The sequence below is a fragment of the Atractosteus spatula genome, chromosome 1 (genome assembly GCF_055471065.1).
Source record: "Atractosteus spatula isolate fAtrSpa1 chromosome 1, fAtrSpa1.hap1, whole genome shotgun sequence".
Taxonomy (NCBI): Eukaryota; Metazoa; Chordata; class Actinopteri; order Semionotiformes; family Lepisosteidae; genus Atractosteus; species Atractosteus spatula.
The window spans coordinates 5,703,886-5,719,320 of record NC_142706.1 but is presented as its reverse complement, the minus strand read 5'-3'; the positions used below and the strand labels follow the sequence as shown (position 1 = coordinate 5,719,320).

Genomic DNA, 15,435 nt, shown 5'->3' with positions numbered 1-15,435 from the left:
AATCATATAGAAAAGTAGAATTACATTGAAATAACATACATTAAATATAATATGACCATAGGTAACCATATAAGAATGGGACTGAAGTGAGGACAGATAACTGGTTTACAGTATGTCTGCATCAATTTAGAAAATGTATCATATAGATACAATATTTAAAATGTTACATAGTCTTTGCCATTCCCTGTTATTTCACTACCAGACATAAGAGGATTTTGTGTTTGGCATTTTATACTAAATAACAATGCACACAATAACACGTTTCAGAATTTGGGAGCCCTCTCATAAGAATGACTGAAATGCCACTGAGCTAAAACATGGAAATGCATCTGCTCACTGCTCTATTAAGCACCCCGACTTTTAATAATTGCTCTGAACTTGTCACAGAACAATGAGGTTCACGTGTTGTACAAAGGTGGCAACTTTCAAACACGTTTAAAGTAAATATGACTGAAAAAGGTAACAAGGTGGATAAGAGAAAGACACCCCATTTCTCATTCATCAATCCCTTGCGTATATATCCCGTCAAATAGACACTAAAACAATTTACTGGAAATATACACAGTGGAAGTGCCAACCTGAACACTTCTTAGTACTGGACTGTTGCCAGCTAATGTTTCAGACCAATATTTAATGTGAAGGAAAATGTCCTTTCCATTTGAAGTGTTAACAATAACTTGCTTTCCTATATTTGGCTACAGGCTTTAGTCAGATGTACAAAGTCAGATGTCCATGATGTTCTTTTTATTTCAGACATGATAAATTACATTCATTTGTTTAAGTACAAGTGGCAGTTTTAGTGTTCCTACTATAAATTTTGCTTAACTTCTATTGGCATGCTGTATTAAACTTCAGGGAAACAAATGACACTTTGCCATTTATTCTCCTTTTTAATTGACCAAATCTGTCAAAAACACAATAAGTGTAACATTAAAGGTCAGTGCCCCAGACTGCACTGTAATGGGTGTCATGGCACAGCTCCAGGTCTTTTCAGAGATTACAGTTTACGTAGGGTTTTATGAGAGAAATGTAAGGAAAATATGATGTCTGATATTTTATTAACTGCTTTTTATATTAAAATAGTGTACACATTTAGAGAAATATTTCATGTGCTGTGTGTTTAGAAAACAGGTCAAGGCAATTGGTCCTGGAATGGCACAGATGGAATAAAAAGTTCTGCTAAGCTTGACAAACGTTTCGACGAGAGTTTTCCACTACTGATGTTGATAATATCACCTAGTCCAAATATTTGCTGGCTGAAATTCTTTGCATAAGGAATTCCAGCTAATGTACTTCTCAGTGCCCGTGTGGAAGAGAAATATACTGACATTTTCTGGAAGGACGTTTTTATGTATATCGCCGTATAAAACAAATGGCTGTAAAAATCTGCTTAAAGTTTTCTCGGGTTTTCTCTTTCTCAAAATGTATTTACTTCTGCCTGAATGTATTTCAGGCATTGTAGAGACAGCTTCACAATATTTTGATCTAACGTTCGAGCAGAATGATGTGTTTGAACCCTATCAAAGGAAGAGTTTTTTCAGTTATAACAGCTGTTTATTATTGATTAATTTCAAACCTGTGTTGCTTCTGATTGATCATGCTCTGTAGGATATGACATCATTAGAACTTTTATCTCCAGCATATTCTTGCACACGGAGTGCTTGTTGGCTGTCACATCACACACATTGCTACTTGTACTATTGCAAAGGCTTTATTGTCCCCACAGCCCACGGTAGCAAATGGAATCGAGAACAACAGAAACTCACAAAATGTATGTTTGACAGGGAATAGCAAACAGTGAAATGTGGCAAAAATGAATCAAATGCCTGCCTGAAAAGGCACCACACGGGATTTTATCTATCAGAAAGGTGTGAGTCATTACTGAAGCATTTTAATAACACATAACACAGCTGCGGTTTCAAGATCAAAACTAGATGGGATAGAGTTGAACTTATTTAACAATATTTAGCATTCTGTCCTTCTTAAAAAACCCTTGACAAGAAAAGTACTGTGTCGTATATAGTAAGTCACACAGCAAATTCAATTTAGGTATACTTACGTAGGCAGTCTCAACAATATTGATCGCTTTGACTTGGGTGTACCGTCAACTTGTGAGCTACACAGTATAGACACAGATGTTGATGTTCACATGCTGTACCTGTATACCTGCCTTGTCCAGCTCAAGTGTGTGAACATCCAGTTATAGTGGGCTAGTGCAAGACATTGAGCCTAAACTCATGCAAGTAGTCATACAAAGTGACCACAGCTGTGAGAGGACAATCATTTTTGATGAAGGATTGATTCTGTAATCACACAAGGAGCATAGGTCTCAAAATTAAATCAACATAATGTTTTTCTGGGAGATTAAGCAACATCAGCAGCAAGCCAGATCCTTAAATCGGTGTTTTTTAAACCTAATTTATTAAATTACCCGAATGCTCAGTCCGAAGAGGGTGAGGATAAAATAAGTTACACTAATTGTCAGAAAACACGGTTACAATGTGGGAGTGGGAGGAGCCGCGGCGAGCACCGGCATTGAGTCGACGACCCGACTGAGGTACAGGTGTGAGGTTAGCGGGAACCGAAAATAACACAACAAAAAGAGGAAAGAAAAATGCGCCGCTGTGCACCGCGACATCCAGGCTGAGTTAACCCTATCTAACGGGGTCCGCTGTGGAAGAGCAGGGAACGCAAAGCCAGAACAAAATAAAAGCTCGACGTGTGGAAAAAGTCCAGCCTGCCTTGGTAGAGATACCTGACGGGACAGGCAAAAACAAACACAAAATATAAAGAAGAAAAACGCGACAGCCCTACACCCGGGTTCAATCCCCCTGCGGGACTGCCGGCGGAAGTTCCTCACCTCCCAAGGGTAGCCCTGCTCGTCCCTTCGGCGAGCGCTCAGTGTGTTTTTAAAGCGCCCTCACGGCTGTGGCTCATCCTCAAGCAGCCAGTACAGCTGTGGTTGCTAGGGCAACGCGTCGCCCTTAATCCAGGGCTCCGCCTCCACACTGAAGACGCCCCCCCGTAATGCCACAATACTCGAGGAATCAAATTGAATTAAATGTTTATTGTATAAATATTCAGAGACATGAACTCAATATGTGGTGGAGATATCTTTGGATGCAACTAATTCTCCTGTTCTTTTTTATATCTACCAGCTTTGCAAACCAGTTGGATGTTACCTTTGCCCATTCTTCTTGGCAGATTTGCTCAGGCTCTCCAAAATTACTTGAGGGTTCCACTTGTCTCCTTTCTTTTTTATTTTGCTCTAGGTGTGGGTTATATTTTGGTTCTGATTGGGGGCCCATCGGTAGAATGTAACCATCTTGAATCCTCCCATTTGAAATGAACAAAAAAAGATGCCCAGATGATTTTAAATGGGCGTCAAACAGGGCTTATCAAAGTCGGCCGTTAGTTATAAGAAAGGCAGAACACACCTTTAAAAAGCCCCAAATGACAAGACATCTGAAAAAAATATGGACCACAGAAAATGCTGCTACAGTATATGACCGGGTTGTAGAAATCATAAATTGGGAGAAACCTGTTGTACCATTCCATGTCTGCACACCTAACATTTAGACACCAAATTGCTCCACACATGAGAACTCTTGAGTAGAATGATGGTTTAAAATTCTCAAAAATTGGCTTTGAGTATAAATTACTTCTTCTGATATCTAAGAACAAAGATCACAGTAGAATGTAATCTCTTCCTAGCAATAAATTCTCAGGATATGTCAAATTAAACAAAAATTACAATTATGCTGTAAATAATACTGCTCCAACACATATATCTGTGGAAGAAGAAAAATCTAAGTAGTACATTTTTGTGAACACTGCACATTCTTTTGTAATTTTTAAATGGTTCTTGGAGTTGGGCCTAAAAGCTTAAGGCATGTGAGAGCAGTATAAACAGGCTGTTAAATGTGAACTTTAATATAAACAAAATAACAACAGTAAAGATCAATGAAAGCAAATGGAGCAAAGGAGCAAATGGACACAATTTAGTAGTAGAAGTATCATTATGAAAAACTGATTGAAGGTTTTGTGTTTATAATTCCAGAGGCTTAACTATACTTGTTGAATGGGGGTTTGAAATAGGCATAAAATGTGGACTGTCATGAAATGGAAGAAGGTGTTTTTGTCAGACAAAAATAATAATGAGATTAGTAAACCAGGCAATGATTACAACAAACAAATCCCATGAACACATATATCATATGTTAAAATTTTGTTGAGTACTTAATCCTTGTGTTCTGAATAAATTACTATACATTTAAAATAGTATATCAATACTTTAAATTTGTACTGATATATTGAAAACATAAAACAAAAAATGGCCATTGGTTCATTCATCTTGTTTTGCTCGCCAGTCAATAATTATTCTGAGCATCACATCCAGTTGGCAGCTGGTTCCAAAATAAAAACTTTTAAAAAGGACCAATTATTCAATACTCTCATACAAATAGTTTAATATTTAAATCTGTTCACCGTATTGTGAACATTGAAAGAGAAACAGTTAAAATACAAAACAAGGATTTAATTGCATCGATAAATGAAAACAGATTACTGTGAAATTTTATTTTGGAACAAAAGAACAAAATTACTAAAGCTCAAAACAAAACAAAAAAAAAACTGTTGGGGTGATGATGGTTAGCCACATTAACCACAAACACAACAGCTTTCCCCTTGATCTTTCATTCTTCAAATTTCTATTTGAATCATTATGCTTCAGGATTAACAGCATTTTCTTGTCCATAAAACCTAGAATAACTGCAAAATGCAGCTTTCACTGCTTCTCAAGTCCTCTTTCTGTGCTATTTGTTTACTCTAACATTTCTATTTTGTTTCCAGTAGTAATTATCTCAAAATGTTTTTTCAAGCTGTTATTTGCAATGTTTAACTCAGTGCAATGCCATACGCCTGATACTTAGCCATAAATCTCTTATTGTTTATTTTTATGTACCATGATAATAAGAAACTATTTGCTTAATGCTTTATTCATTCAAAAATATTTTTTTGGGGATTTGACAGAGTTCTTATTTCTAAACTATAAATGGAACCTTTTTGTTTACTGCATATTTTCCTGTCCTTGGAAAGTTACGTTATGTGAAGTACAGCCCCAGGAAGTGGGCCATTGAGGAAGGCATGTACTTCAGTGTAATAAAGACTTTAAACACACAGTCTAACTAAATTGTCCGAATCAGAAAGAAACACAACAACACGCGAAACTGTCGTGCTGGCCTTCTCAGTACCATGACCTTAACACTCTTGGAATGTTATTGGGTTAGAACAAGGTTGTAAAAAAGAATACTGCAGGTTTTGTGGGATTGTGGGTTATGGTAGTCTGGAGAAAGCTACTCAGCCGTGTTGTCAAAATGTATACCCTGGCTTCCATCAAAAAACAAAATTCCTCCGATCAACTAGCTACTAACAACCAAATGAGCTAAATGAGCCAAATGGCTTATTGTTTGTAACCTGTCTTATATTCTCATTATGTTCTATGTAGTTGGAATACAAATAAGGATATGGTTAGGAATGAAGGAGAACAAGGAGGCAGTAATACAGTATCGTGACAGAATGACAATGCATAGAGCACCTGAGACTGTGGCTATTGATGAGCGAATCCTTTCTGCTGAGAACATACTGTGAAACTTCAAGCAAAATCTTCTTTATTTCACACTTTCCTTTGAACAAGTAAGTCTGTTTTCATAGAAATCAACACCTTTTCTTCCTCTTTTGGTCCAAAGTACATCTTCCCGTTCAATTGAAATATGTTGGTATAGCTTTAATGGGGAGTCTAATGAGAACATTCAAGTAGCAAGTTTTCTGAGAAACAAGGAAATGTTCCACTGAAAAACTGAAAAAAACATACAGTGTTTCCGATATTAACCTTTTTTCAGGTACCTTCATACTTGTAGTAACCTTTAAAGACAAACCTTTATCTTTTCTTTCTGTCAGAAGATACAAAACAGTTAATGGTGACCATTAACAGCCAGAGGTACAGTAAATCAAGCTTTTTCATCAGCTCAGCTATGTATATATTTTGCATGCGTCATTTGATCTATTAAGCCTTTATTTATTTAATTAGTTATTGTGCTAACTAATGCTTTTACAAATATTACATTCCCCACACAGATAGGTTAAAGGAACTGAATCCCACCAAATGTGCGCAGAGGAGATTACAAAGAGTCTTGAAACAAGCATTCAAGATCCTGCTCATTAATGAAGAAGTCAACCCAATGCATTAGTGTGTTGCCAGAAGTGAAACAAGAAGTTCAGGACAGATGACAGCAAGCAAGATTTCCCTAACCTCTTCTGCTCTAACTCATAATTCTTCATGATGTCACTTCTCTCAAAGACCCGTAAGCCTCTCTCTCCTGCTCACATCCATCTTTCTGCTCCCCTCCTCCACTCCATCTCCACTGTCGCCACTGCCCCTTGGCTAATTTTTCTCTTTGTGTGGGGGTGCAGACTTCCTTGTCGTACGGCCAGGTGGTTGATCCTCATCCAAGCCGGTTAATTCCTCAATATTTCCAAAGGCATTGGCTTATTGGGCTACATTCTTCTTCTTCAATTGGACATTATGAGGAGGACTGAGATCAGGAAACTTTTTCATACAGGAACCTTGGTTGGTGTCTGTAACAAGGTGACAAACCTTTAACGTTGTTATAGATGGTCCCTTGGGTTCCTTCAAGAGGTGGCTAGATGAGAGCCTTAGTTGGTTCCTAATGACCAAACAACTACGATCGGTTGGACAGCATCCTCTTGTTGTGTTCTTCTTGTATCTTTGACTATAATGTAACTATGGGATAGTACTGTTTTCAGGTTGAGGGCCTGGACTCCTCTATTGTCTGATGTACTGAGAGGGAATGAAAACAGGATTCCAATGGGAGAAAAAGAAGATCTTTAAGAACAAGAAGTACAGTGTAGTGCATTGGGGCTCTAAGTGAAAGACGGACTTTATTGTTGGTCTCATTGCTTACACTACCTATCATGACATAGCTGAAGATGTAAATATGGGTGACTTGTATCTCAAACAAAGTTATTTCCTAATCCATGAAGTGATGAATATTGTTTGTTACACTAGCTTCTCAATATTACCCCTTGCTTAATGAACATTATTCATCATAGTGAGTGGGAGTGGGTTTGTGAATGTATTAATTTTGGACCTGCGTTATATCAAAGCTGCAGTTCACCTGCTCTCAAACCCAGTACTTCACATTGGCATCGTGTTTAGGAAAAAAATATTTCTTATACCAAATGGAAACCTGGAGATTTATGGGTGTTTAATTTATGTGTGGATTAGTATGTGGATTTAATTTTTATTTTACCTATATCTGTAACTCTACAGACATCTATTTATATAAAATGTATGTCTTAAGACACATTGACTTTTTTTAATTAATGTTTCTCCATGATTCCCAATGTTGTGTCTGATCTATTTATAGTTGTGAAATATGGTAAATTGAACCATGTTTATATCATGTCCGTCCTACCAGTTCTAGGAGTGATAAACACCCCCACAATACCTTTTATTTTAAAGCAACCTTTATTTTAAATACCAGTATTTTTAAGTTGTTTAGAAAGCTGAATTACTTATTTAAGAGTGTGTTCATGTATTTTTTTCTGATCAAAATTCCATTAAACAAGAGGGGAAAATGTACTGGAAATGGGTTATGATATTGTCAGTTGTCTTCTGTTCCTTGAAACAATTAAGTCCAGACATTTGTATAAATATTTTACAGGAATCTGGAAAAAATAATCTATCCTTAAGAGAAATATAAATAATTACAGAAGGAATACCTTCTTCCAGGAAAAATGTTACAAATTATTCTTGAACTCAATAGGTTTGATGACCTGATTCAGAAACTAAGCCGACTCTGTCATTTGCTGAACCAATTATGGCAATAAATAAACTGAAAGACATGAAATGGTCATATTAGCTAACTGTACAACTGTATTTGTGCATGTTTCTTAATAAACAGGGCGAATTTTGAATATTGAAGACTGGATGAACCACCACCTAATATTTAATAATATTATTTTTATCAGATGGATTCACATACCACAAATTATTCAGTAAAAACCAAAGCATTTTCACTTGTTTGAAAACCTGTCCAATCACCATAATTCAGCTTAAAACATTTCCTGTAAACTCAGAAATGTCTTATTTAGTGTTTGCTAGTGAAGAGACATTGTGGGAAGGGATCGGAGGTTTAAAAGTACCTGAGGGGAGGGGGAATATGATTATTTTTACACACTTACAGGATACTTATAGGGTACTATCTCTAAGCAAATGTTTTCCAGTTCTTTCTAATTCATACTCTAAGACACTGCCTTAAGTATTAATTAACTGATGTTAATAACTGATGATAAACAACATGATGAAAATTGACTTACAATTTGCACTTTCTATGCTTTAATTGAATTGATCATGTAAATTGGAAGACATTTTGAACTAAATATTTCTTACTCCCTGTGAGATGTTTTTGTATATGGAAACATACTGCAACTTCCAAAGAAGATCAGATGATCATGTTTTATGGATCAAGTGATCCTTCTGAACTTACTAACGAATTCAAAGCTTTATTTAACGTCTCATTACTGCCTCCACAGTAAATCCACTTATTAATCACACATGTTGTAATGAAATAGTCAGGTGTTTGTGCTCAAACTCAATTTTGTTTTTATTTCTTTCTTTCGTCTGGAATTTAAGACCAGCTTTCATTTAAAGAATCAGAGAATATGACTAGCCTTCACAGAGTGTAATAAACTTTACTGAGACAGTATTCTCTTTGTTGAAAGTATACATTAAATACACTTTAAATTCTGTTTTAAAAATGTCTTGTTAAATGCAGTACAGTACAGTGTGGTATATCCAGAGCAGTAAGAGCATTTTGTTCTAACTAAGCCAATCACAAAACAAAACTCTTTCCAACATTTCTCAGAGCAATTAAATCCATTAAATTAAATTACCTTAAATCAAAACTATAATACAATAATCAAATTTGTACTCTGTGTCTCAGGTTATTAATAAATGTTTAAAAATATTTTAAGTTTATTAAATGTCTAAACCCCTACTGATACAGAAGTCATGAGAAATTAAAATTAGAGCTATTACATAACTAAAAAATCAAGTATTAATATTATTCTTATTGAGTTTTTGTGCACATGGGAAACAAGGAAGCACAAAAAGAAAAAGAGTAAACCAAATTTGATTCTAGGGAAATAGGATAAAAGTTGCCAAAAATTAAAGAATTGAATAAAAAATATTGATTAATGCTTGTAATTGAAGGTCCTCAGTACTTAAATGGCCATTATTTTAAGTTGTGTGTGGCATTAGGCCCATATGTTATCCATTGTTGGGTTCTCCCAGACCATCTGTCAGTTCCATTTCCACTGGAGTCAATTTGAGTTGTCTTACTTCTGAGTCATGTATGAAGTTATTTTGTCCTTGTCTGAAGTAATTAATGGAATCTCTCTTTGTTATAGTGTTGTGTGCAACAGATAGCTGCCTACAATGCAAAGGAAATATTCAGGCAATGCAGTCACAGATTAGACATACTCAATAGCTGGAAAAAACCCATGCTATATATATTCATATTTTTATGCTCTTTAAATTTCATTACTAGTGCTCCCTGATCTACAGTGATAATAAGTGTCACATTCCAGCTTTGTGGAGATGGAGTTATGCTTAGGAGGGAACTGGTGGCACATTGCTTTGTCCAGCTTCATCAGAACACACATTGTGTCAAAGAAAAATATAATTTTCTGCCTTCCCTTCTGCATCTCATACTCTCAGGCATTCAGAAACTGAGACAGTTCTGCATTTTTTTCTGTATATAACTGAGATGCCAAAAATACCTCCAGAAAATAGGATGTCTGGTAGCCCCATGAGTATATGAGTACAGGCTCTTGGGGCTAGATCTTTTCCTGATGTCTTTGACTCTAAGCAAATTGAGAGTACAAGATTCTCCCTCGATGGGCTGCAGTTTCTTCACAGGTTAACAGGCCCTGACATTGCTGGTATTGACTTATATACATGGTTGGAGTGAAAAAATTATTGTACAGCAACGTGTGCATAGGCATCTTGAAAACGTGACATTCTGCGTCAACCACCTAAAGCTCTAACGATCACTCAGTGCTGCCACCTTCTAAACATCTACTTACAGTATGTAAGGATTGACTGGCAGGTTTTAGAGTTAAAAAGGACTGACTGAAAAAGGGACCGCTAATTCGCCTGTTGATGTATCTTATAATCTATCTGTACTGAGCTGGGCAAGGCATGTCATTCAGGGATGGGCAAAACCCTTACTGACCTTCACTGACTACTCCACCATATATCAGGAAAGCCGGCATCTTAAGATCACTTACCTCTGTAAAGAAGTAAGACAAAGAATAAGAAGAATTATTACATGTGCTGTGGTACAAATGCAGCTATTGTGATTTATAATTGGCGTATTTTTGAAAATGCTTATTCAGTGATTTATTACTGTGAAATAACTGCAAGGAAACTTCACCATGTACATTTACCTTATATTATTCAATTACCAATGTGTTATCCACCACTAGAAAACAGTTTCAATTCCTTAAGGAAATGATTTGTTTCAGTTGTGTGGATGTGCATAAATGTGCTTAAGGTGAGGGTCATGTCATAAGATAAACGAAAAGGCAGAAAACATTGACTAGCTTTCTGTGAACTTTTCACCTGATCTTAAATTACTGCCTTTATTAAGAAGTTGCTTCTTTTGGTAAAAGGATTGGCAAGTTTTCAGGCCAGTTCTCATTGCTACACTAAATATTAGTGTTTTTCTTTATTGCTCTGAATAGATCATTGTCTAAGGAAACGTGGCATTCTTCCAAAGACTTTGGAAAGAATATTAATGAAACACAAATCCTTCAGTAATTACACGTCTTTGCAGCATGTTATTGTGCACTTTAATCTTCATCTAATGTTTTCACTTTTCTGTTGTACCAGGTTAATAATGTGAAGCACACTGGGTAATTTTAGTTAAGGATATCATAATGTACACTGGTTTAACCTAACTGCATTTCAGTAATCTGACATAAGGATTCTAGACTTTTCCTTACGGACATTGGAGTTCACTCTTGGAAAACTAGGGATGTAATTTTGCGGAGAACCAGGACTGAACATGTAGAACATGTAGGACTGAACTTGGAGAAACAAACATGCATGTAAAACCTCCTCTTCCATGTATTTTCAATAATCACTTGATCAAATACAGGTTCATCGTAAGCCAGAGCCTAAACTAGCGGACTATGCGGAATACTTGAAATGGCCATGAGCATTCCAGGATCCACACACGTAAATGGAGACTATTTATAATAGTTAGTTAACATGTCTTTGGGCTGTGGGAGCAAACCAGAGCACCCAGGAGTAATTACTAAGTCCAAACAGAAGACAAGTCAGGCTAGAATCAAACCTAGGACCAAACAGCTGTGAGGCAGCAAAAATAAAATCTTATTTATTTTGACTGCCATGACACTGTTCAACCCCAAAGCCCCTTTGTTCAATATAATCGCAAGTACTGTACAACTAACCAAGTTCAAACTAAAAACTGACAGGCTCCTTATGAAAAAGTAATAGGTCTGCTATACATATTTTCTCTATCATATTATTTATTTTATCCTTAAAATATTTCAGAATAATGATCTTTCTCCATGTTCAAAAGATTTAGGCACTTGAATCCCATTTGTGTTCTCTCAGGATTTCAGTGCCAATGTTTTTTGAATATAGAGACATAATTCATCCGCTTTTTATCTGTTTTATGCAATACAAGGACCCAGGAGAGCCGAAGTCTATCCCGGCAAGCAACAGGCACAAGACAGGATACACCCTGGATGGAACGCCAGTCCATTGCTGGGCACACACAAACACAAGCATGTGCACATTCACACCAGTGCCAATTGTCCCAAACGACAACTGATCTACCACCATGTCTTTGTTAACCCATGCAAACAAGGGGAGAAATACAAACTCCTCTTAGAAATACCCCAAGATCTGAACTCAGAGCCCCAGCACTGCACCGCCATGCTGCCCTAACATTATTTAGTTTATTAACTAATATTAGATATACATCATTTATCAATCCTTCAATAATACATGATTTTTGGACACTATACTGAACTGTTACAGTATATTGTGTGAACTTGGATGAATAGCTTGTTGATGCAATTATCCATAATTTTGCATAACCTCTACGGATCTTCCTGCCTTTCTAGAAATCCATCTACACAGAATTCCATTGCAACAGCTGAAAGAAGGAGAGATCATTTTTACTACACAAATGAGCCCTTTTGCATGATTTTGTTGTACATTTTGGGTAACTTTTACAATATTTAATCTACCCGGTGATGGACAGAAGATGAGTGCTGTTTGTTGGCTACTTATTTGTGTTGTTGGAAACTAAGATAATTATTATGATTTCAGAGCATTTTTTTTTAAAGGAATCATTACAGTATCTCCTTCTCAGGTCTTTTCCGGCTGTTGTTCATTGACACAAATGTGCACTGGTGATATCCCTTCATGCTTTGTCAGTGGAAGACAAACTGTTTCCTTTGCATCTTGCCTTTATTCACTTGCCAAATGTGAAATCTCCATCTTTTGCAATTTCTCTTACACTCATTGTACAAGACTCATCTGGTAGATAGCAAGAAAAAGAACGAGTGGGAAACAAAATATTTCCTATCAAAAACGAATTGTTCTCGACCACTGACAGTTGCATGTTTTTTATAACCTTGGCATAATGAAAGCAATAAAAAATTCCTCACGATATTCCTTCCAATAGAAACAGCAGTTCCGCGGAACAAATCTGTACCCCTGTATGTACAGATGTCATGGATGTGACGCATGAGCAGGCCTGGACTGTGACATTTGACATGCCATTTCAGGTCATGGGGGTGTTTCACATATAAAGTGAAAAACGTAGGATAACGAAGGATTTAAAAAACATAAACTGCCAAAGTCTTAATTTGAATTTATGAGGTGGGGTTCATATTTAGCAATAATACTTGATACAATGCTTGATCCTTTACAATAAAACCGTGCTTTTTTTAATGATCAAGATAATAATATTAAAATATTATACTGTTTAGTGTAAAGGAAATAAAATATAGAGTATTTTATCTCCTATATTCTCTCTATACTGTGCATCAGGACTGAAGAGGAATCTTCATATTCCATTTAATAAACTTTAATTAAATACAAGATGCACTCGAGATAAAATCCAATAGTGTTTTGTCTCAAGAAGTAATAAATGTTTTATTATACTCCATTTCGAAAGGCCTCTTCAGCTAGTTTATAGAGGAGCAGCCATGAGAGATGGAAAGAGCAAGGAAATGAATTACTCCAAGCACAGATGGCTTTTTAAAAGAGAGACCACATGACAAATCTTCAGTACCCTGGGGCCGAGAGATTTAATACAACAAATTGGAAAAAAACAGGATGCGTATTTTATGGCAATATTACAACTCGAATCCTGCAAACAGCATAAATGCATAACGTGGAAGCTGACTTTAATCTTTCATGCTTCCTGCTGGCTTCAACCCTGCTGAGGGAAAAGGCCTGTAATGCAGTAGTAACAGCATTAGATTAACTAATACTGTCTGCAATGCACTTTTAATTATCAGTTGTTTTTTTATTATTAGATTAGTGGTAGAATCAGTTTTAATATGACACAATTGAATGTAAGAAATACCATTCAAAAGAACAAAACTGGAAACAATTAACTTGTTCCTACCAATGAAACAACAAATCATGCTGTGTTAATTTAGAACAAAATGAGAATTAGATGAAGGCATGGATAACATATATCACAATTTTATCTTAAGACCCTTACAAGGAAGATAAGCAAACTGCTAGGATTATTCCTAAGTCATTTTATTTACAAAACATATATGTAATAAAATCAATAATGGATTCTATTTCTATTCTGTTCTATTTCTATTTCTATTCCCAAAACACATTCTATTTTGAAAGGAAACCTCCAGCCAGACACTCATTGAGAACCGTTCCAATGCGATGAACCATTGGTGCTTCTTCAGTCACAGGAGAAATTCTGATAATACTCCTCTGATCTCTGTCACTGCCTGTTATCTGCTGTCAGAGGAAGAACCTGAATACAGGCATGGTAAGTTTTCAAAAAGACATTGCAGCTGAACCGTTATGAGCTAAAGGAGTGCACTGCACTACAAACAGGTTTAATGTAAGGTAATCCTTGCTCAATAAATGGATGCTCATACAAATTTAAATACGTGTATATTTGTTTGCTATCAACCATTTTCCATGACTTCGTTAGAACAGTTACATCGCAGAACATGTTAAGTTCTTTACAAAATACAGCACTTTCGCCACGCCTTGACATTGTTAATTTAAAATTTACATACTTTAACAAAGCGTGCTTGAGGTAGGTATTTTTGGTAGGATGTAGGGAAGTGCTAACTCCTCCAGTCCTGGTACAGTTGCTGGGATTGTTTGGAGTCTCCTGCTGTTCTGCAGCATGCCTGAGTTGTATTGAAGACACATAAATCTTCCTTCAAAGGCAACATGGGAGGCACCCGAATGGCTTGGAATCCGAAGCAGAGGAGAGGGGCATCACCAGTGGCGGGCACTGGCTTTAGCACGGTGTGTTGTAGTAATGATACTTTGTGTTAACTACGGTCCAATCTGGAGGTTTAATTGTTCACACCAATGTTGTAAAATTAAACCTGGTGCTAAAATTAACACCTTGCAACAGGCAGACCTGCTTTCATAATGCTTAAGGGTAACTACAATGTAAGAAATGGCACCAGCAGAAAGCTGCACTCTTATTTACGATGACTTTTTTCCACATGCAGAGACAGGGTTAACCAAAGGTCTTCAGACTGTTTTTTTCAGGCTTATTCTGAGGTACAGTTAACTGAACTTTGAAGACTAATCACTACATTTAGTTAAGCAAGAATAATGTTTACACTGAGTAGTCATTGCTGTTCCTTTTTTTTCTGTCTGTCATTGCCCTTTTCATAGGCTTTGTACAACACAGCTGTGAAGCGGAGAGCAACTACTAATGCACAGCTGGAAAAACTAAAGCACAAGTGAACTTATTAGGGTCACAAAGTCAGGCTGGGAGTGATGGCGTGAGATGGCAAGATCCCTTCGGTCTTAACCAACACCAGGAAAAAACACAGTTTGATCATTCTGATAACTGAAGCATTAAAGTACAGAAAAAATGAACTGTTTGTTTTGAATCACAAGAGTAAAAGGGAACCCCCAACAGAATTCAAGAAGAATTATGACCTCCACGTATATTCGGTATGCTGAAATATCATATAGGGTGTGTATGGAGACTGAGGTCTCCATTTAGAAATCATCCACTAAAATTGAATAGCATAAGTTCTTCCATTTGTCCTTCCAGGCCACGTCCTTGAACACTTGAT

The 15,435-nt window shown here is 36.4% G+C and overlaps 1 long non-coding RNA gene across 1 annotated transcript; it reads left to right on the top strand.

Moving 5' to 3' along the window:
* Positions 1–5,518: 5,518 nt before the first annotated feature.
* LOC148840448 (uncharacterized) lies at positions 5,519–6,247 on the top strand. The gene is made up of 3 exons (XR_016090984.1): positions 5,519–5,694; positions 5,959–5,998; positions 6,136–6,247. It is a non-coding gene; the product is annotated as an uncharacterized LOC148840448 (long non-coding RNA).
* The last annotated feature ends 9,188 nt before the right edge of the window (positions 6,248–15,435 follow it).